Raw genomic sequence first — 13062 nt, forward strand, 5'->3', positions numbered from 1 at the left:
CTTGAAAGCGCCCGATCTCGTCTGATCTCGGAGGCTAAGCAGGGTCGGGCCTGGTTAGTACCTGGATGGGAGACCGCCTGGGAATACCAGGTGCTGTAGGCTTTTTTGTTTTGGTGGAGTCTTGAATCTCTTTTTTCCCCCAGTCTTTCTTCCATGCTATCTTCAAGAGAGTTAAGGACAGCCATGGTTATCGCCTACGGCCACATCACCTTGAAAGCGCCCGATCTCGTCTGATCTCGGAGGCTAAGCAGGGTCGGGCCTGGTTAGTACCTGGATGGGAGACCGCCTGGGAATACCAGGTGCTGTAGGCTTTTTTGTTTTGGTGGAGTCTTGAATCTCTTTTTTCCCCCAGTCTTTCTTCCATGCTATCTTCAAGAGAGTTAAGGACAGCCATGGTTATCGCCTACGGCCACATCACCTTGAAAGCGCCCGATCTCGTCTGATCTCGGAGGCTAAGCAGGGTCGGGCCTGGTTAGTACCTGGATGGGAGACCGCCTGGGAATACCAGGTGCTGTAGGCTTTTTTGTTTTGGTGGAGTCTTGAATCTCTTTTTTCCCCCAGTCTTTCTTCCATGCTATCTTCAAGAGAGTTAAGGACAGCCATGGTTATCGCCTACGGCCACATCACCTTGAAAGCGCCCGATCTCGTCTGATCTCGGAGGCTAAGCAGGGTCGGGCCTGGTTAGTACCTGGATGGGAGACCGCCTGGGAATACCAGGTGCTGTAGGCTTTTTTGTTTTGGTGGAGTCTTGAATCTCTTTTTTCCCCCAGTCTTTCTTCCATGCTATCTTCAAGAGAGTTAAGGACAGCCATGGTTATCGCCTACGGCCACATCACCTTGAAAGCGCCCGATCTCGTCTGATCTCGGAGGCTAAGCAGGGTCGGGCCTGGTTAGTACCTGGATGGGAGACCGCCTGGGAATACCAGGTGCTGTAGGCTTTTTTGTTTTGGTGGAGTCTTGAATCTCTTTTTTCCCCCAGTCTTTCTTCCATGCTATCTTCAAGAGAGTTAAGGACAGCCATGGTTATCGCCTACGGCCACATCACCTTGAAAGCGCCCGATCTCGTCTGATCTCGGAGGCTAAGCAGGGTCGGGCCTGGTTAGTACCTGGATGGGAGACCGCCTGGGAATACCAGGTGCTGTAGGCTTTTTTGTTTTGGTGGAGTCTTGAATCTCTTTTTTCCCCCAGTCTTTCTTCCATGCTATCTTCAAGAGAGTTAAGGACAGCCATGGTTATCGCCTACGGCCACATCACTTTGAAAGCGCCCGATCTCGTCTGATCTCGGAGGCTAAGCAGGGTCGGGCCTGGTTAGTACCTGGATGGGAGACCGCCTGGGAATACCAGGTGCTGTAGGCTTTTTTGTTTTGGTGGAGTCTTGAATCTCTTTTTTCCCCCAGTCTTTCTTCCATGCTATCTTCAAGAGAGTTAAGGACAGCCATGGTTATCGCCTACGGCCACATCACCTTGAAAGCGCCCGATCTCGTCTGATCTCGGAGGCTAAGCAGGGTCGGGCCTGGTTAGTACCTGGATGGGAGACCGCCTGGGAATACCAGGTGCTGTAGGCTTTTTTGTTTTGGTGGAGTCTTGAATCTCTTTTTTCCCCCAGTCTTTCTTCCATGCTATCTTCAAGAGAGTTAAGGACAGCCATGGTTATCGCCTACGGCCACATCACCTTGAAAGCGCCCGATCTCGTCTGATCTCGGAGGCTAAGCAGGGTCGGGCCTGGTTAGTACCTGGATGGGAGACCGCCTGGGAATACCAGGTGCTGTAGGCTTTTTTGTTTTGGTGGAGTCTTGAATCTCTTTTTTCCCCCAGTCTTTCTTCCATGCTATCTTCAAGAGAGTTAAGGACAGCCATGGTTATCGCCTACGGCCACATCACCTTGAAAGCGCCCGATCTCGTCTGATCTCGGAGGCTAAGCAGGGTCGGGCCTGGTTAGTACCTGGATGGGAGACCGCCTGGGAATACCAGGTGCTGTAGGCTTTTTTGTTTTGGTGGAGTCTTGAATCTCTTTTTTCCCCCAGTCTTTCTTCCATGCTATCTTCAAGAGAGTTAAGGACAGCCATGGTTATCGCCTACGGCCACATCACTTTGAAAGCGCCCGATCTCGTCTGATCTCGGAGGCTAAGCAGGGTCGGGCCTGGTTAGTACCTGGATGGGAGACCGCCTGGGAATACCAGGTGCTGTAGGCTTTTTTGTTTTGGTGGAGTCTTGAATCTCTTTTTTCCCCCAGTCTTTCTTCCATGCTATCTTCAAGAGAGTTAAGGACAGCCATGGTTATCGCCTACGGCCACATCACCTTGAAAGCGCCCGATCTCGTCTGATCTCGGAGGCTAAGCAGGGTCGGGCCTGGTTAGTACCTGGATGGGAGACCGCCTGGGAATACCAGGTGCTGTAGGCTTTTTTGTTTTGGTGGAGTCTTGAATCTCTTTTTTCCCCCAGTCTTTCTTCCATGCTATCTTCAAGAGAGTTAAGGACAGCCATGGTTATCGCCTACGGCCACATCACCTTGAAAGCGCCCGATCTCGTCTGATCTCGGAGGCTAAGCAGGGTCGGGCCTGGTTAGTACCTGGATGGGAGACCGCCTGGGAATACCAGGTGCTGTAGGCTTTTTTGTTTTGGTGGAGTCTTGAATCTCTTTTTTCCCCCAGTCTTTCTTCCATGCTATCTTCAAGAGAGTTAAGGACAGCCATGGTTATCGCCTACGGCCACATCACCTTGAAAGCGCCCGATCTCGTCTGATCTCGGAGGCTAAGCAGGGTCGGGCCTGGTTAGTACCTGGATGGGAGACCGCCTGGGAATACCAGGTGCTGTAGGCTTTTTTGTTTTGGTGGAGTCTTGAATCTCTTTTTTCCCCCAGTCTTTCTTCCATGCTATCTTCAAGAGAGTTAAGGACAGCCATGGTTATCGCCTACGGCCACATCACCTTGAAAGCGCCCGATCTCGTCTGATCTCGGAGGCTAAGCAGGGTCGGGCCTGGTTAGTACCTGGATGGGAGACCGCCTGGGAATACCAGGTGCTGTAGGCTTTTTTGTTTTGGTGGAGTCTTGAATCTCTTTTTTCCCCCAGTCTTTCTTCCATGCTATCTTCAAGAGAGTTAAGGACAGCCATGGTTATCGCCTACGGCCACATCACCTTGAAAGCGCCCGATCTCGTCTGATCTCGGAGGCTAAGCAGGGTCGGGCCTGGTTAGTACCTGGATGGGAGACCGCCTGGGAATACCAGGTGCTGTAGGCTTTTTTGTTTTGGTGGAGTCTTGAATCTCTTTTTTCCCCCAGTCTTTCTTCCATGCTATCTTCAAGAGAGTTAAGGACAGCCATGGTTATCGCCTACGGCCACATCACCTTGAAAGCGCCCGATCTCGTCTGATCTCGGAGGCTAAGCAGGGTCGGGCCTGGTTAGTACCTGGATGGGAGACCGCCTGGGAATACCAGGTGCTGTAGGCTTTTTTGTTTTGGTGGAGTCTTGAATCTCTTTTTTCCCCCAGTCTTTCTTCCATGCTATCTTCAAGAGAGTTAAGGACAGCCATGGTTATCGCCTACGGCCACATCACCTTGAAAGCGCCCGATCTCGTCTGATCTCGGAGGCTAAGCAGGGTCGGGCCTGGTTAGTACCTGGATGGGAGACCGCGTGGGAATACCAGGTGCTGTAGGCTTTTTTGTTTTGGTGGAGTCTTGAATCTCTTTTTTCCCCCAGTCTTTCTTCCATGCTATCTTCAAGAGAGTTAAGGACAGCCATGGTTATCGCCTACGGCCACATCACCTTGAAAGCGCCCGATCTCGTCTGATCTCGGAGGCTAAGCAGGGTCGGGCCTGGTTAGTACCTGGATGGGAGACCGCCTGGGAATACCAGGTGCTGTAGGCTTTTTTGTTTTGGTGGAGTCTTGAATCTCTTTTTTCCCCCAGTCTTTCTTCCATGCTATCTTCAAGAGAGTTAAGGACAGCCATGGTTATCGCCTACGGCCACATCACCTTGAAAGCGCCCGATCTCGTCTGATCTCGGAGGCTAAGCAGGGTCGGGCCTGGTTAGTACCTGGATGGGAGACCGCCTGGGAATACCAGGTGCTGTAGGCTTTTTTGTTTTGGTGGAGTCTTGAATCTCTTTTTTCCCCCAGTCTTTCTTCCATGCTATCTTCAAGAGAGTTAAGGACAGCCATGGTTATCGCCTACGGCCACATCACCTTGAAAGCGCCCGATCTCGTCTGATCTCGGAGGCTAAGCAGGGTCGGGCCTGGTTAGTACCTGGATGGGAGACCGCCTGGGAATACCAGGTGCTGTAGGCTTTTTTGTTTTGGTGGAGTCTTGAATCTCTTTTTTCCCCCAGTCTTTCTTCCATGCTATCTTCAAGAGAGTTAAGGACAGCCATGGTTATCGCCTACGGCCACATCACCTTGAAAGCGCCCGATCTCGTCTGATCTCGGAGGCTAAGCAGGGTCGGGCCTGGTTAGTACCTGGATGGGAGACCGCCTGGGAATACCAGGTGCTGTAGGCTTTTTTGTTTTGGTGGAGTCTTGAATCTCTTTTTTCCCCCAGTCTTTCTTCCATGCTATCTTCAAGAGAGTTAAGGACAGCCATGGTTATCGCCTACGGCCACATCACCTTGAAAGCGCCCGATCTCGTCTGATCTCGGAGGCTAAGCAGGGTCGGGCCTGGTTAGTACCTGGATGGGAGACCGCCTGGGAATACCAGGTGCTGTAGGCTTTTTTGTTTTGGTGGAGTCTTGAATCTCTTTTTTCCCCCAGTCTTTCTTCCATGCTATCTTCAAGAGAGTTAAGGACAGCCATGGTTATCGCCTACGGCCACATCACCTTGAAAGCGCCCGATCTCGTCTGATCTCGGAGGCTAAGCAGGGTCGGGCCTGGTTAGTACCTGGATGGGAGACCGCCTGGGAATACCAGGTGCTGTAGGCTTTTTTGTTTTGGTGGAGTCTTGAATCTCTTTTTTCCCCCAGTCTTTCTTCCATGCTATCTTCAAGAGAGTTAAGGACAGCCATGGTTATCGCCTACGGCCACATCACCTTGAAAGCGCCCGATCTCGTCTGATCTCGGAGGCTAAGCAGGGTCGGGCCTGGTTAGTACCTGGATGGGAGACCGCCTGGGAATACCAGGTGCTGTAGGCTTTTTTGTTTTGGTGGAGTCTTGAATCTCTTTTTTCCCCCAGTCTTTCTTCCATGCTATCTTCAAGAGAGTTAAGGACAGCCATGGTTATCGCCTACGGCCACATCACCTTGAAAGCGCCCGATCTCGTCTGATCTCGGAGGCTAAGCAGGGTCGGGCCTGGTTAGTACCTGGATGGGAGACCGCCTGGGAATACCAGGTGCTGTAGGCTTTTTTGTTTTGGTGGAGTCTTGAATCTCTTTTTTCCCCCAGTCTTTCTTCCATGCTATCTTCAAGAGAGTTAAGGACAGCCATGGTTATCGCCTACGGCCACATCACCTTGAAAGCGCCCGATCTCGTCTGATCTCGGAGGCTAAGCAGGGTCGGGCCTGGTTAGTACCTGGATGGGAGACCGCCTGGGAATACCAGGTGCTGTAGGCTTTTTTGTTTTGGTGGAGTCTTGAATCTCTTTTTTCCCCCAGTCTTTCTTCCATGCTATCTTCAAGAGAGTTAAGGACAGCCATGGTTATCGCCTACGGCCACATCACCTTGAAAGCGCCCGATCTCGTCTGATCTCGGAGGCTAAGCAGGGTCGGGCCTGGTTAGTACCTGGATGGGAGACCGCCTGGGAATACCAGGTGCTGTAGGCTTTTTTGTTTTGGTGGAGTCTTGAATCTCTTTTTTCCCCCAGTCTTTCTTCCATGCTATCTTCAAGAGAGTTAAGGACAGCCATGGTTATCGCCTACGGCCACATCACCTTGAAAGCGCCCGATCTCGTCTGATCTCGGAGGCTAAGCAGGGTCGGGCCTGGTTAGTACCTGGATGGGAGACCGCCTGGGAATACCAGGTGCTGTAGGCTTTTTTGTTTTGGTGGAGTCTTGAATCTCTTTTTTCCCCCAGTCTTTCTTCCATGCTATCTTCAAGAGAGTTAAGGACAGCCATGGTTATCGCCTACGGCCACATCACCTTGAAAGCGCCCGATCTCGTCTGATCTCGGAGGCTAAGCAGGGTCGGGCCTGGTTAGTACCTGGATGGGAGACCGCCTGGGAATACCAGGTGCTGTAGGCTTTTTTGTTTTGGTGGAGTCTTGAATCTCTTTTTTCCCCCAGTCTTTCTTCCATGCTATCTTCAAGAGAGTTAAGGACAGCCATGGTTATCGCCTACGGCCACATCACCTTGAAAGCGCCCGATCTCGTCTGATCTCGGAGGCTAAGCAGGGTCGGGCCTGGTTAGTACCTGGATGGGAGACCGCCTGGGAATACCAGGTGCTGTAGGCTTTTTTGTTTTGGTGGAGTCTTGAATCTCTTTTTTCCCCCAGTCTTTCTTCCATGCTATCTTCAAGAGAGTTAAGGACAGCCATGGTTATCGCCTACGGCCACATCACCTTGAAAGCGCCCGATCTCGTCTGATCTCGGAGGCTAAGCAGGGTCGGGCCTGGTTAGTACCTGGATGGGAGACCGCCTGGGAATACCAGGTGCTGTAGGCTTTTTTGTTTTGGTGGAGTCTTGAATCTCTTTTTTCCCCCAGTCTTTCTTCCATGCTATCTTCAAGAGAGTTAAGGACAGCCATGGTTATCGCCTACGGCCACATCACCTTGAAAGCGCCCGATCTCGTCTGATCTCGGAGGATAAGCAGGGTCGGGCCTGGTTAGTACCTGGATGGGAGACCGCCTGGGAATACCAGGTGCTGTAGGCTTTTTTGTTTTGGTGGAGTCTTGAATCTCTTTTTTCCCCCAGTCTTTCTTCCATGCTATCTTCAAGAGAGTTAAGGACAGCCATGGTTATCGCCTACGGCCACATCACCTTGAAAGCGCCCGATCTCGTCTGATCTCGGAGGCTAAGCAGGGTCGGGCCTGGTTAGTACCTGGATGGGAGACCGCCTGGGAATACCAGGTGCTGTAGGCTTTTTTGTTTTGGTGGAGTCTTGAATCTCTTTTTTCCCCCAGTCTTTCTTCCATGCTATCTTCAAGAGAGTTAAGGACAGCCATGGTTATCGCCTACGGCCACATCACCTTGAAAGCGCCCGATCTCGTCTGATCTCGGAGGCTAAGCAGGGTCGGGCCTGGTTAGTACCTGGATGGGAGACCGCCTGGGAATACCAGGTGCTGTAGGCTTTTTTGTTTTGGTGGGAGTCTTGAATCTCTTTTTTCCCCCAGTCTTTCTTCCATGCTATCTTCAAGAGAGTTAAGGACAGCCATGGTTATCGCCTACGGCCACATCACCTTGAAAGCGCCCGATCTCGTCTGATCTCGGAGGCTAAGCAGGGTCGGGCCTGGTTAGTACCTGGATGGGAGACCGCCTGGGAATACCAGGTGCTGTAGGCTTTTTTGTTTTGGTGGAGTCTTGAATCTCTTTTTTCCCCCAGTCTTTCTTCCATGCTATCTTCAAGAGAGTTAAGGACAGCCATGGTTATCGCCTACGGCCACATCACCTTGAAAGCGCCCGATCTCGTCTGATCTCGGAGGCTAAGCAGGGTCGGGCCTGGTTAGTACCTGGATGGGAGACCGCCTGGGAATACCAGGTGCTGTAGGCTTTTTTGTTTTGGTGGAGTCTTGAATCTCTTTTTTCCCCCAGTCTTTCTTCCATGCTATCTTCAAGAGAGTTAAGGACAGCCATGGTTATCGCCTACGGCCACATCACCTTGAAAGCGCCCGATCTCGTCTGATCTCGGAGGCTAAGCAGGGTCGGGCCTGGTTAGTACCTGGATGGGAGACCGCCTGGGAATACCAGGTGCTGTAGGCTTTTTTGTTTTGGTGGAGTCTTGAATCTCTTTTTTCCCCCAGTCTTTCTTCCATGCTATCTTCAAGAGAGTTAAGGACAGCCATGGTTATCGCCTACGGCCACATCACCTTGAAAGCGCCCGATCTCGTCTGATCTCGGAGGCTAAGCAGGGTCGGGCCTGGTTAGTACCTGGATGGGAGACCGCCTGGGAATACCAGGTGCTGTAGGCTTTTTTGTTTTGGTGGAGTCTTGAATCTCTTTTTTCCCCCAGTCTTTCTTCCATGCTATCTTCAAGAGAGTTAAGGACAGCCATGGTTATCGCCTACGGCCACATCACCTTGAAAGCGCCCGATCTCGTCTGATCTCGGAGGCTAAGCAGGGTCGGGCCTGGTTAGTACCTGGATGGGAGACCGCCTGGGAATACCAGGTGCTGTAGGCTTTTTTGTTTTGGTGGAGTCTTGAATCTCTTTTTTCCCCCAGTCTTTCTTCCATGCTATCTTCAAGAGAGTTAAGGACAGCCATGGTTATCGCCTACGGCCACATCACCTTGAAAGCGCCCGATCTCGTCTGATCTCGGAGGCTAAGCAGGGTCGGGCCTGGTTAGTACCTGGATGGGAGACCGCCTGGGAATACCAGGTGCTGTAGGCTTTTTTGTTTTGGTGGAGTCTTGAATCTCTTTTTTCCCCCAGTCTTTCTTCCATGCTATCTTCAAGAGAGTTAAGGACAGCCATGGTTATCGCCTACGGCCACATCACCTTGAAAGCGCCCGATCTCGTCTGATCTCGGAGGCTAAGCAGGGTCGGGCCTGGTTAGTACCTGGATGGGAGACCGCCTGGGAATACCAGGTGCTGTAGGCTTTTTTGTTTTGGTGGAGTCTTGAATCTCTTTTTTCCCCCAGTCTTTCTTCCATGCTATCTTCAAGAGAGTTAAGGACAGCCATGGTTATCGCCTACGGCCACATCACCTTGAAAGCGCCCGATCTCGTCTGATCTCGGAGGCTAAGCAGGGTCGGGCCTGGTTAGTACCTGGATGGGAGACCGCCTGGGAATACCAGGTGCTGTAGGCTTTTTTGTTTTGGTGGAGTCTTGAATCTCTTTTTTCCCCCAGTCTTTCTTCCATGCTATCTTCAAGAGAGTTAAGGACAGCCATGGTTATCGCCTACGGCCACATCACCTTGAAAGCGCCCGATCTCGTCTGATCTCGGAGGCTAAGCAGGGTCGGGCCTGGTTAGTACCTGGATGGGAGACCGCCTGGGAATACCAGGTGCTGTAGGCTTTTTTGTTTTGGTGGAGTCTTGAATCTCTTTTTTCCCCCAGTCTTTCTTCCATGCTATCTTCAAGAGAGTTAAGGACAGCCATGGTTATCGCCTACGGCCACATCACCTTGAAAGCGCCCGATCTCGTCTGATCTCGGAGGCTAAGCAGGGTCGGGCCTGGTTAGTACCTGGATGGGAGACCGCCTGGGAATACCAGGTGCTGTAGGCTTTTTTGTTTTGGTGGAGTCTTGAATCTCTTTTTTCCCCCAGTCTTTCTTCCATGCTATCTTCAAGAGAGTTAAGGACAGCCATGGTTATCGCCTACGGCCACATCACCTTGAAAGCGCCCGATCTCGTCTGATCTCGGAGGCTAAGCAGGGTCGGGCCTGGTTAGTACTTGGATGGGAGACCGCCTGGGAATACCAGGTGCTGTAGGCTTTTTTTGGTTGTCGTGGTGGAGTCTTGAATCTCTTTTTTCCCCCAGTCTTTCTTCCATGCTATCTTCAAGAGAGTTAAGGACAGCCATGGTTATTGCCTACGGCCACATCACCCTCAAAGCGTCTGATCTCGGAGGCTAAGCAGGGTCGGGCCTGGTTAGTACCTGGATGGGAGACCGCCTGGGAATACCAGCTGCTGTGGGCTTTTTTTTTGGGTTGTGGGGGAGTCCTTGAATCTTTTTTTTTTTCCGAGACTTTCTTCCATGCTATCTTCAAGAGAGTTAAGTACAGCCATGGTTATCGCCTACGGCCACATCACCCTAAAAGCGCCCGATCTCGTCTGATCTCGGAGGCTAAGCAGGGTCGGGCCTGGTTAGTACCTGGATGGGAGACCGCCTGGGAATACCAGGTGCTGTAGGCTTTTTTGTTTTGGTGGAGTCTTGAATCTCTTTTTTCCCCCAGTCTTTCTTCCATGCTATCTTCAAGAGAGTTAAGGACAGCCATGGTTATCGCCTACGGCCACATCACCTTGAAAGCGCCCGATCTCGTCTGATCTCGGAGGCTAAGCAGGGTCGGGCCTGGTTAGTACCTGGATGGGAGACCGCCTGGGAATACCAGGTGCTGTAGGCTTTTTTGTTTTGGTGGAGTCTTGAATCTCTTTTTTCCCCCAGTCTTTCTTCCATGCTATCTTCAAGAGAGTTAAGGACAGCCATGGTTATCGCCTACGGCCACATCACCTTGAAAGCGCCCGATCTCGTCTGATCTCGGAGGCTAAGCAGGGTCGGGCCTGGTTAGTACCTGGATGGGAGACCGCCTGGGAATACCAGGTGCTGTAGGCTTTTTTGTTTTGGTGGAGTCTTGAATCTCTTTTTTCCCCCAGTCTTTCTTCCATGCTATCTTCAAGAGAGTTAAGGACAGCCATGGTTATCGCCTACGGCCACATCACCTTGAAAGCGCCCGATCTCGTCTGATCTCGGAGGCTAAGCAGGGTCGGGCCTGGTTAGTACCTGGATGGGAGACCGCCTGGGAATACCAGGTGCTGTAGGCTTTTTTGTTTTGGTGGAGTCTTGAATCTCTTTTTTCCCCCCAGTCTTTCTTCCATGCTATCTTCAAGAGAGTTAAGGACAGCCATGGTTATCGCCTACGGCCACATCACCTTGAAAGCACCCGATCTCGTCTGATCTCGGAGGCTAAGCAGGGTCGGGCCTGGTTAGTACCTGGATGGGAGACCGCCTGGGAATACCAGGTGCTGTAGGCTTTTTTGTTTTGGTGGAGTCTTGAATCTCTTTTTTCCCCCAGTCTTTCTTCCATGCTATCTTCAAGAGAGTTAAGGACAGCCATGGTTATCGCCTACGGCCACATCACCTTGAAAGCACCCGATCTCGTCTGATCTCGGAGGCTAAGCAGGGTCGGGCCTGGTTAGTACCTGGATGGGAGACCGCCTGGGAATACCAGGTGCTGTAGGCTTTTTTGTTTTGGTGGAGTCTTGAATCTCTTTTTTCCCCCAGTCTTTCTTCCATGCTATCTTCAAGAGAGTTAAGGACAGCCATGGTTATCGCCTACGGCCACATCACCTTGAAAGCGCCCGATCTCGTCTGATCTCGGAGGCTAAGCAGGGTCGGGCCTGGTTAGTACCTGGATGGGAGACCGCCTGGGAATACCAGGTGCTGTAGGCTTTTTTGTTTTGGTGGAGTCTTGAATCTCTTTTTTCCCCCAGTCTTTCTTCCATGCTATCTTCAAGAGAGTTAAGGACAGCCATGGTTATCGCCTACGGCCACATCACCTTGAAAGCACCCGATCTCGTCTGATCTCGGAGGCTAAGCAGGGTCGGGCCTGGTTAGTACCTGGATGGGAGACCGCCTGGGAATACCAGGTGCTGTAGGCTTTTTTGTTTTGGTGGAGTCTTGAATCTCTTTTTTCCCCCAGGCTTTCTTCCATGCTATCTTCAAGAGAGTTAAGGACAGCCATGGTTATCGCCTACGGCCACATCACCTTGAAAGCGCCCGATCTCGTCTGATCTCGGAGGCTAAGCAGGGTGGGGCCTGGTTAGTACCTGGATGGGAGACCGCCTGGGAATACCAGGTGCTGTAGGCTTTTTTGTTTTGGTGGAGTCTTGAATCTCTTTTTTCCCCCAGTCTTTCTTCCATGCTATCTTCAAGAGAGTTAAGGACAGCCATGGTTATCGCCTACGGCCACATCACCTTGAAAGCGCCCGATCTCGGAGGCTAAGCAGGGTCGGGCCTGGTTAGTACCTGGATGGGAGACCGCCTGGGAATACCAGGTGCTGTAGGCTTTTTTGTTTTGGTGGAGTCTTGAATCTCTTTTTTCCCCCAGTCTTTCTTCCATGCTATCTTCAAGAGAGTTAAGGACAGCCATGGTTATCGCCTACGGCCACATCACCTTGAAAGCGCCCGATCTCGTCTGATCTCGGAGGCTAAGCAGGGTCGGGCCTGGTTAGTACCTGGATGGGAGACCGCCTGGGAATACCAGGTGCTGTAGGCTTTTTTGTTTTGGTGGAGTCTTGAATCTCTTTTTTCCCCCAGTCTTTCTTCCATGCTATCTTCAAGAGAGTTAAGGACAGCCATGGTTATCGCCTGCGGCCACATCACCTTGAAAGCGCCCGATCTCGTCTGATCTCGGAGGCTAAGCAGGGTCGGGCCTGGTTAGTACCTGGATGGGAGACCGCCTGGGAATACCAGGTGCTGTAGGCTTTTTTGTTTTGGTGGAGTCTTGAATCTCTTTTTTCCCCCAGTCTTTCTTCCATGCTATCTTCAAGAGAGTTAAGGACAGCCATGGTTATCGCCTACGGCCACATCACCTTGAAAGCGCCCGATCTCGTCTGATCTCGGAGGCTAAGCAGGGTCGGGCCTGGTTAGTACCTGGATGGGAGACCGCCTGGGAATACCAGGTGCTGTAGGCTTTTTTGTTTTGGTGGAGTCTTGAATCTCTTTTTTCCCCCAGTCTTTCTTCCATGCTATCTTCAAGAGAGTTAAGGACAGCCATGGCTATCGCCTACGGCCACATCACCTTGAAAGCGCCCGATCTCGTCTGATCTCGGAGGCTAAGCAGGGTCGGGCCTGGTTAGTACCTGGATGGGAGACCGCCTGGGAATGCCAGGTGCTGTAGGCTTTTTTGTTTTGGTGGAGTCTTGAATCTCTTTTTTCCCCCAGTCTTTCTTCCATGCTATCTTCAAGAGAGTTAAGGACAGCCATGGTTATCGCCTACGGCCACATCACCTTGAAAGCGCCCGATCTCGTCTGATCTCGGAGGCTAAGCAGGGTCGGGCCTGGTTAGTACCTGGATGGGAGACCGCCTGGGAATACCAGGTGCTGTAGGCTTTTTTGTTTTGGTGGAGTCTTGAATCTCTTTTTTCCCCCAGTCTTTCTTCCATGCTATCTTCAAGAGAGTTAAGGACAGCCATGGTTATCGCCTACGGCCACATCACCTTGAAAGCACCCGATCTCGTCTGATCTCGGAGGCTAAGCAGGGTCGGGCCTGGTTAGTACCTGGATGGGAGACCGCCTGGGAATACCAGGTGCTGTAGGCTTTTTTGTT

At 51.7% G+C, this 13062-nt stretch overlaps 60 non-coding genes and 2 pseudogenes across 60 annotated transcripts; all 62 read left to right on the plus strand.

Moving 5' to 3' along the window:
• The first annotated feature begins 192 nt into the window (after positions 1 to 192).
• Positions 193 to 311, plus strand: LOC120912804. The gene has a single exon (XR_005743328.1). It is a non-coding gene; the product is annotated as a 5S ribosomal RNA (ribosomal RNA).
• A 90-nt stretch (positions 312 to 401) lies between these two features.
• LOC120912805 lies at positions 402 to 520 on the plus strand. The gene has a single exon (XR_005743329.1). It is a non-coding gene; the product is annotated as a 5S ribosomal RNA (ribosomal RNA).
• Positions 521 to 610: 90 nt separating this feature from the next.
• On the plus strand, positions 611 to 729 carry LOC120912806. Its single transcript, XR_005743330.1, has one exon. It is a non-coding gene; the product is annotated as a 5S ribosomal RNA (ribosomal RNA).
• Positions 730 to 819: 90 nt separating this feature from the next.
• Positions 820 to 938, plus strand: LOC120912807. Its single transcript, XR_005743331.1, has one exon. It is a non-coding gene; the product is annotated as a 5S ribosomal RNA (ribosomal RNA).
• Positions 939 to 1028: 90 nt separating this feature from the next.
• LOC120912808 lies at positions 1029 to 1147 on the plus strand. The gene has a single exon (XR_005743332.1). It is a non-coding gene; the product is annotated as a 5S ribosomal RNA (ribosomal RNA).
• A 90-nt stretch (positions 1148 to 1237) lies between these two features.
• On the plus strand, positions 1238 to 1356 carry LOC120911918. Its single transcript, XR_005742686.1, has one exon. It is a non-coding gene; the product is annotated as a 5S ribosomal RNA (ribosomal RNA).
• A 90-nt stretch (positions 1357 to 1446) lies between these two features.
• On the plus strand, positions 1447 to 1565 carry LOC120912809. The gene has a single exon (XR_005743333.1). It is a non-coding gene; the product is annotated as a 5S ribosomal RNA (ribosomal RNA).
• A 90-nt stretch (positions 1566 to 1655) lies between these two features.
• On the plus strand, positions 1656 to 1774 carry LOC120912810. Its single transcript, XR_005743334.1, has one exon. It is a non-coding gene; the product is annotated as a 5S ribosomal RNA (ribosomal RNA).
• Positions 1775 to 1864: 90 nt separating this feature from the next.
• Positions 1865 to 1983, plus strand: LOC120912812. Its single transcript, XR_005743336.1, has one exon. It is a non-coding gene; the product is annotated as a 5S ribosomal RNA (ribosomal RNA).
• A 90-nt stretch (positions 1984 to 2073) lies between these two features.
• On the plus strand, positions 2074 to 2192 carry LOC120911919. Its single transcript, XR_005742687.1, has one exon. It is a non-coding gene; the product is annotated as a 5S ribosomal RNA (ribosomal RNA).
• A 90-nt stretch (positions 2193 to 2282) lies between these two features.
• LOC120912813 lies at positions 2283 to 2401 on the plus strand. Its single transcript, XR_005743337.1, has one exon. It is a non-coding gene; the product is annotated as a 5S ribosomal RNA (ribosomal RNA).
• Positions 2402 to 2491: 90 nt separating this feature from the next.
• Positions 2492 to 2610, plus strand: LOC120912814. Its single transcript, XR_005743338.1, has one exon. It is a non-coding gene; the product is annotated as a 5S ribosomal RNA (ribosomal RNA).
• Positions 2611 to 2700: 90 nt separating this feature from the next.
• On the plus strand, positions 2701 to 2819 carry LOC120912815. Its single transcript, XR_005743339.1, has one exon. It is a non-coding gene; the product is annotated as a 5S ribosomal RNA (ribosomal RNA).
• A 90-nt stretch (positions 2820 to 2909) lies between these two features.
• Positions 2910 to 3028, plus strand: LOC120912816. The gene has a single exon (XR_005743340.1). It is a non-coding gene; the product is annotated as a 5S ribosomal RNA (ribosomal RNA).
• A 90-nt stretch (positions 3029 to 3118) lies between these two features.
• On the plus strand, positions 3119 to 3237 carry LOC120912817. The gene has a single exon (XR_005743341.1). It is a non-coding gene; the product is annotated as a 5S ribosomal RNA (ribosomal RNA).
• A 90-nt stretch (positions 3238 to 3327) lies between these two features.
• On the plus strand, positions 3328 to 3446 carry LOC120912818. The gene has a single exon (XR_005743342.1). It is a non-coding gene; the product is annotated as a 5S ribosomal RNA (ribosomal RNA).
• Positions 3447 to 3536: 90 nt separating this feature from the next.
• On the plus strand, positions 3537 to 3655 carry LOC120911864. Its single transcript, XR_005742633.1, has one exon. It is a non-coding gene; the product is annotated as a 5S ribosomal RNA (ribosomal RNA).
• Positions 3656 to 3745: 90 nt separating this feature from the next.
• LOC120912819 lies at positions 3746 to 3864 on the plus strand. Its single transcript, XR_005743343.1, has one exon. It is a non-coding gene; the product is annotated as a 5S ribosomal RNA (ribosomal RNA).
• A 90-nt stretch (positions 3865 to 3954) lies between these two features.
• LOC120912820 lies at positions 3955 to 4073 on the plus strand. Its single transcript, XR_005743344.1, has one exon. It is a non-coding gene; the product is annotated as a 5S ribosomal RNA (ribosomal RNA).
• Positions 4074 to 4163: 90 nt separating this feature from the next.
• LOC120912821 lies at positions 4164 to 4282 on the plus strand. Its single transcript, XR_005743345.1, has one exon. It is a non-coding gene; the product is annotated as a 5S ribosomal RNA (ribosomal RNA).
• A 90-nt stretch (positions 4283 to 4372) lies between these two features.
• LOC120912823 lies at positions 4373 to 4491 on the plus strand. The gene has a single exon (XR_005743347.1). It is a non-coding gene; the product is annotated as a 5S ribosomal RNA (ribosomal RNA).
• Positions 4492 to 4581: 90 nt separating this feature from the next.
• LOC120912824 lies at positions 4582 to 4700 on the plus strand. Its single transcript, XR_005743348.1, has one exon. It is a non-coding gene; the product is annotated as a 5S ribosomal RNA (ribosomal RNA).
• A 90-nt stretch (positions 4701 to 4790) lies between these two features.
• Positions 4791 to 4909, plus strand: LOC120912825. Its single transcript, XR_005743349.1, has one exon. It is a non-coding gene; the product is annotated as a 5S ribosomal RNA (ribosomal RNA).
• Positions 4910 to 4999: 90 nt separating this feature from the next.
• On the plus strand, positions 5000 to 5118 carry LOC120912826. The gene has a single exon (XR_005743350.1). It is a non-coding gene; the product is annotated as a 5S ribosomal RNA (ribosomal RNA).
• Positions 5119 to 5208: 90 nt separating this feature from the next.
• Positions 5209 to 5327, plus strand: LOC120912827. Its single transcript, XR_005743351.1, has one exon. It is a non-coding gene; the product is annotated as a 5S ribosomal RNA (ribosomal RNA).
• A 90-nt stretch (positions 5328 to 5417) lies between these two features.
• LOC120912828 lies at positions 5418 to 5536 on the plus strand. Its single transcript, XR_005743352.1, has one exon. It is a non-coding gene; the product is annotated as a 5S ribosomal RNA (ribosomal RNA).
• Positions 5537 to 5626: 90 nt separating this feature from the next.
• LOC120912829 lies at positions 5627 to 5745 on the plus strand. Its single transcript, XR_005743353.1, has one exon. It is a non-coding gene; the product is annotated as a 5S ribosomal RNA (ribosomal RNA).
• Positions 5746 to 5835: 90 nt separating this feature from the next.
• On the plus strand, positions 5836 to 5954 carry LOC120912830. The gene has a single exon (XR_005743354.1). It is a non-coding gene; the product is annotated as a 5S ribosomal RNA (ribosomal RNA).
• A 90-nt stretch (positions 5955 to 6044) lies between these two features.
• LOC120912831 lies at positions 6045 to 6163 on the plus strand. The gene has a single exon (XR_005743355.1). It is a non-coding gene; the product is annotated as a 5S ribosomal RNA (ribosomal RNA).
• Positions 6164 to 6253: 90 nt separating this feature from the next.
• Positions 6254 to 6372, plus strand: LOC120912832. The gene has a single exon (XR_005743356.1). It is a non-coding gene; the product is annotated as a 5S ribosomal RNA (ribosomal RNA).
• Positions 6373 to 6462: 90 nt separating this feature from the next.
• Positions 6463 to 6581, plus strand: LOC120912834. Its single transcript, XR_005743358.1, has one exon. It is a non-coding gene; the product is annotated as a 5S ribosomal RNA (ribosomal RNA).
• Positions 6582 to 6671: 90 nt separating this feature from the next.
• Positions 6672 to 6790, plus strand: LOC120911952. Its single transcript, XR_005742719.1, has one exon. It is a non-coding gene; the product is annotated as a 5S ribosomal RNA (ribosomal RNA).
• Positions 6791 to 6880: 90 nt separating this feature from the next.
• On the plus strand, positions 6881 to 6999 carry LOC120912835. The gene has a single exon (XR_005743359.1). It is a non-coding gene; the product is annotated as a 5S ribosomal RNA (ribosomal RNA).
• A 90-nt stretch (positions 7000 to 7089) lies between these two features.
• Positions 7090 to 7208, plus strand: LOC120912837. Its single transcript, XR_005743360.1, has one exon. It is a non-coding gene; the product is annotated as a 5S ribosomal RNA (ribosomal RNA).
• A 91-nt stretch (positions 7209 to 7299) lies between these two features.
• On the plus strand, positions 7300 to 7418 carry LOC120912838. The gene has a single exon (XR_005743361.1). It is a non-coding gene; the product is annotated as a 5S ribosomal RNA (ribosomal RNA).
• A 90-nt stretch (positions 7419 to 7508) lies between these two features.
• Positions 7509 to 7627, plus strand: LOC120912839. Its single transcript, XR_005743362.1, has one exon. It is a non-coding gene; the product is annotated as a 5S ribosomal RNA (ribosomal RNA).
• A 90-nt stretch (positions 7628 to 7717) lies between these two features.
• On the plus strand, positions 7718 to 7836 carry LOC120912840. Its single transcript, XR_005743363.1, has one exon. It is a non-coding gene; the product is annotated as a 5S ribosomal RNA (ribosomal RNA).
• Positions 7837 to 7926: 90 nt separating this feature from the next.
• On the plus strand, positions 7927 to 8045 carry LOC120912841. Its single transcript, XR_005743364.1, has one exon. It is a non-coding gene; the product is annotated as a 5S ribosomal RNA (ribosomal RNA).
• A 90-nt stretch (positions 8046 to 8135) lies between these two features.
• LOC120912842 lies at positions 8136 to 8254 on the plus strand. Its single transcript, XR_005743365.1, has one exon. It is a non-coding gene; the product is annotated as a 5S ribosomal RNA (ribosomal RNA).
• Positions 8255 to 8344: 90 nt separating this feature from the next.
• On the plus strand, positions 8345 to 8463 carry LOC120912843. The gene has a single exon (XR_005743366.1). It is a non-coding gene; the product is annotated as a 5S ribosomal RNA (ribosomal RNA).
• A 90-nt stretch (positions 8464 to 8553) lies between these two features.
• LOC120912844 lies at positions 8554 to 8672 on the plus strand. Its single transcript, XR_005743367.1, has one exon. It is a non-coding gene; the product is annotated as a 5S ribosomal RNA (ribosomal RNA).
• Positions 8673 to 8762: 90 nt separating this feature from the next.
• Positions 8763 to 8881, plus strand: LOC120912846. The gene has a single exon (XR_005743369.1). It is a non-coding gene; the product is annotated as a 5S ribosomal RNA (ribosomal RNA).
• Positions 8882 to 8971: 90 nt separating this feature from the next.
• On the plus strand, positions 8972 to 9090 carry LOC120912847. Its single transcript, XR_005743370.1, has one exon. It is a non-coding gene; the product is annotated as a 5S ribosomal RNA (ribosomal RNA).
• A 90-nt stretch (positions 9091 to 9180) lies between these two features.
• Positions 9181 to 9299, plus strand: LOC120912848. Its single transcript, XR_005743371.1, has one exon. It is a non-coding gene; the product is annotated as a 5S ribosomal RNA (ribosomal RNA).
• Positions 9300 to 9389: 90 nt separating this feature from the next.
• Positions 9390 to 9508, plus strand: LOC120912586. Its single transcript, XR_005743120.1, has one exon. It is a non-coding gene; the product is annotated as a 5S ribosomal RNA (ribosomal RNA).
• A 95-nt stretch (positions 9509 to 9603) lies between these two features.
• Positions 9604 to 9712, plus strand: LOC120912445 (annotated as a pseudogene).
• A 97-nt stretch (positions 9713 to 9809) lies between these two features.
• On the plus strand, positions 9810 to 9928 carry LOC120911934. The gene has a single exon (XR_005742701.1). It is a non-coding gene; the product is annotated as a 5S ribosomal RNA (ribosomal RNA).
• Positions 9929 to 10018: 90 nt separating this feature from the next.
• Positions 10019 to 10137, plus strand: LOC120912849. Its single transcript, XR_005743372.1, has one exon. It is a non-coding gene; the product is annotated as a 5S ribosomal RNA (ribosomal RNA).
• A 90-nt stretch (positions 10138 to 10227) lies between these two features.
• On the plus strand, positions 10228 to 10346 carry LOC120912850. The gene has a single exon (XR_005743373.1). It is a non-coding gene; the product is annotated as a 5S ribosomal RNA (ribosomal RNA).
• A 90-nt stretch (positions 10347 to 10436) lies between these two features.
• On the plus strand, positions 10437 to 10555 carry LOC120912851. The gene has a single exon (XR_005743374.1). It is a non-coding gene; the product is annotated as a 5S ribosomal RNA (ribosomal RNA).
• A 91-nt stretch (positions 10556 to 10646) lies between these two features.
• LOC120911519 lies at positions 10647 to 10765 on the plus strand. The gene has a single exon (XR_005742299.1). It is a non-coding gene; the product is annotated as a 5S ribosomal RNA (ribosomal RNA).
• Positions 10766 to 10855: 90 nt separating this feature from the next.
• On the plus strand, positions 10856 to 10974 carry LOC120911636. The gene has a single exon (XR_005742411.1). It is a non-coding gene; the product is annotated as a 5S ribosomal RNA (ribosomal RNA).
• Positions 10975 to 11064: 90 nt separating this feature from the next.
• Positions 11065 to 11183, plus strand: LOC120912853. Its single transcript, XR_005743375.1, has one exon. It is a non-coding gene; the product is annotated as a 5S ribosomal RNA (ribosomal RNA).
• A 90-nt stretch (positions 11184 to 11273) lies between these two features.
• On the plus strand, positions 11274 to 11392 carry LOC120911753. Its single transcript, XR_005742523.1, has one exon. It is a non-coding gene; the product is annotated as a 5S ribosomal RNA (ribosomal RNA).
• A 90-nt stretch (positions 11393 to 11482) lies between these two features.
• On the plus strand, positions 11483 to 11601 carry LOC120911862. Its single transcript, XR_005742631.1, has one exon. It is a non-coding gene; the product is annotated as a 5S ribosomal RNA (ribosomal RNA).
• Positions 11602 to 11691: 90 nt separating this feature from the next.
• On the plus strand, positions 11692 to 11800 carry LOC120912353 (annotated as a pseudogene).
• Positions 11801 to 11890: 90 nt separating this feature from the next.
• LOC120912854 lies at positions 11891 to 12009 on the plus strand. Its single transcript, XR_005743376.1, has one exon. It is a non-coding gene; the product is annotated as a 5S ribosomal RNA (ribosomal RNA).
• Positions 12010 to 12099: 90 nt separating this feature from the next.
• On the plus strand, positions 12100 to 12218 carry LOC120911913. The gene has a single exon (XR_005742682.1). It is a non-coding gene; the product is annotated as a 5S ribosomal RNA (ribosomal RNA).
• Positions 12219 to 12308: 90 nt separating this feature from the next.
• On the plus strand, positions 12309 to 12427 carry LOC120912855. The gene has a single exon (XR_005743377.1). It is a non-coding gene; the product is annotated as a 5S ribosomal RNA (ribosomal RNA).
• Positions 12428 to 12517: 90 nt separating this feature from the next.
• LOC120911901 lies at positions 12518 to 12636 on the plus strand. Its single transcript, XR_005742670.1, has one exon. It is a non-coding gene; the product is annotated as a 5S ribosomal RNA (ribosomal RNA).
• A 90-nt stretch (positions 12637 to 12726) lies between these two features.
• LOC120912856 lies at positions 12727 to 12845 on the plus strand. The gene has a single exon (XR_005743378.1). It is a non-coding gene; the product is annotated as a 5S ribosomal RNA (ribosomal RNA).
• Positions 12846 to 12935: 90 nt separating this feature from the next.
• LOC120911865 lies at positions 12936 to 13054 on the plus strand. The gene has a single exon (XR_005742634.1). It is a non-coding gene; the product is annotated as a 5S ribosomal RNA (ribosomal RNA).
• The last annotated feature ends 8 nt before the right edge of the window (positions 13055 to 13062 follow it).

Source organism: Rana temporaria, chromosome 8 (genome assembly GCF_905171775.1).
Source record: "Rana temporaria chromosome 8, aRanTem1.1, whole genome shotgun sequence".
In the NCBI taxonomy this organism is placed as follows: Eukaryota; Metazoa; Chordata; class Amphibia; order Anura; family Ranidae; genus Rana; species Rana temporaria.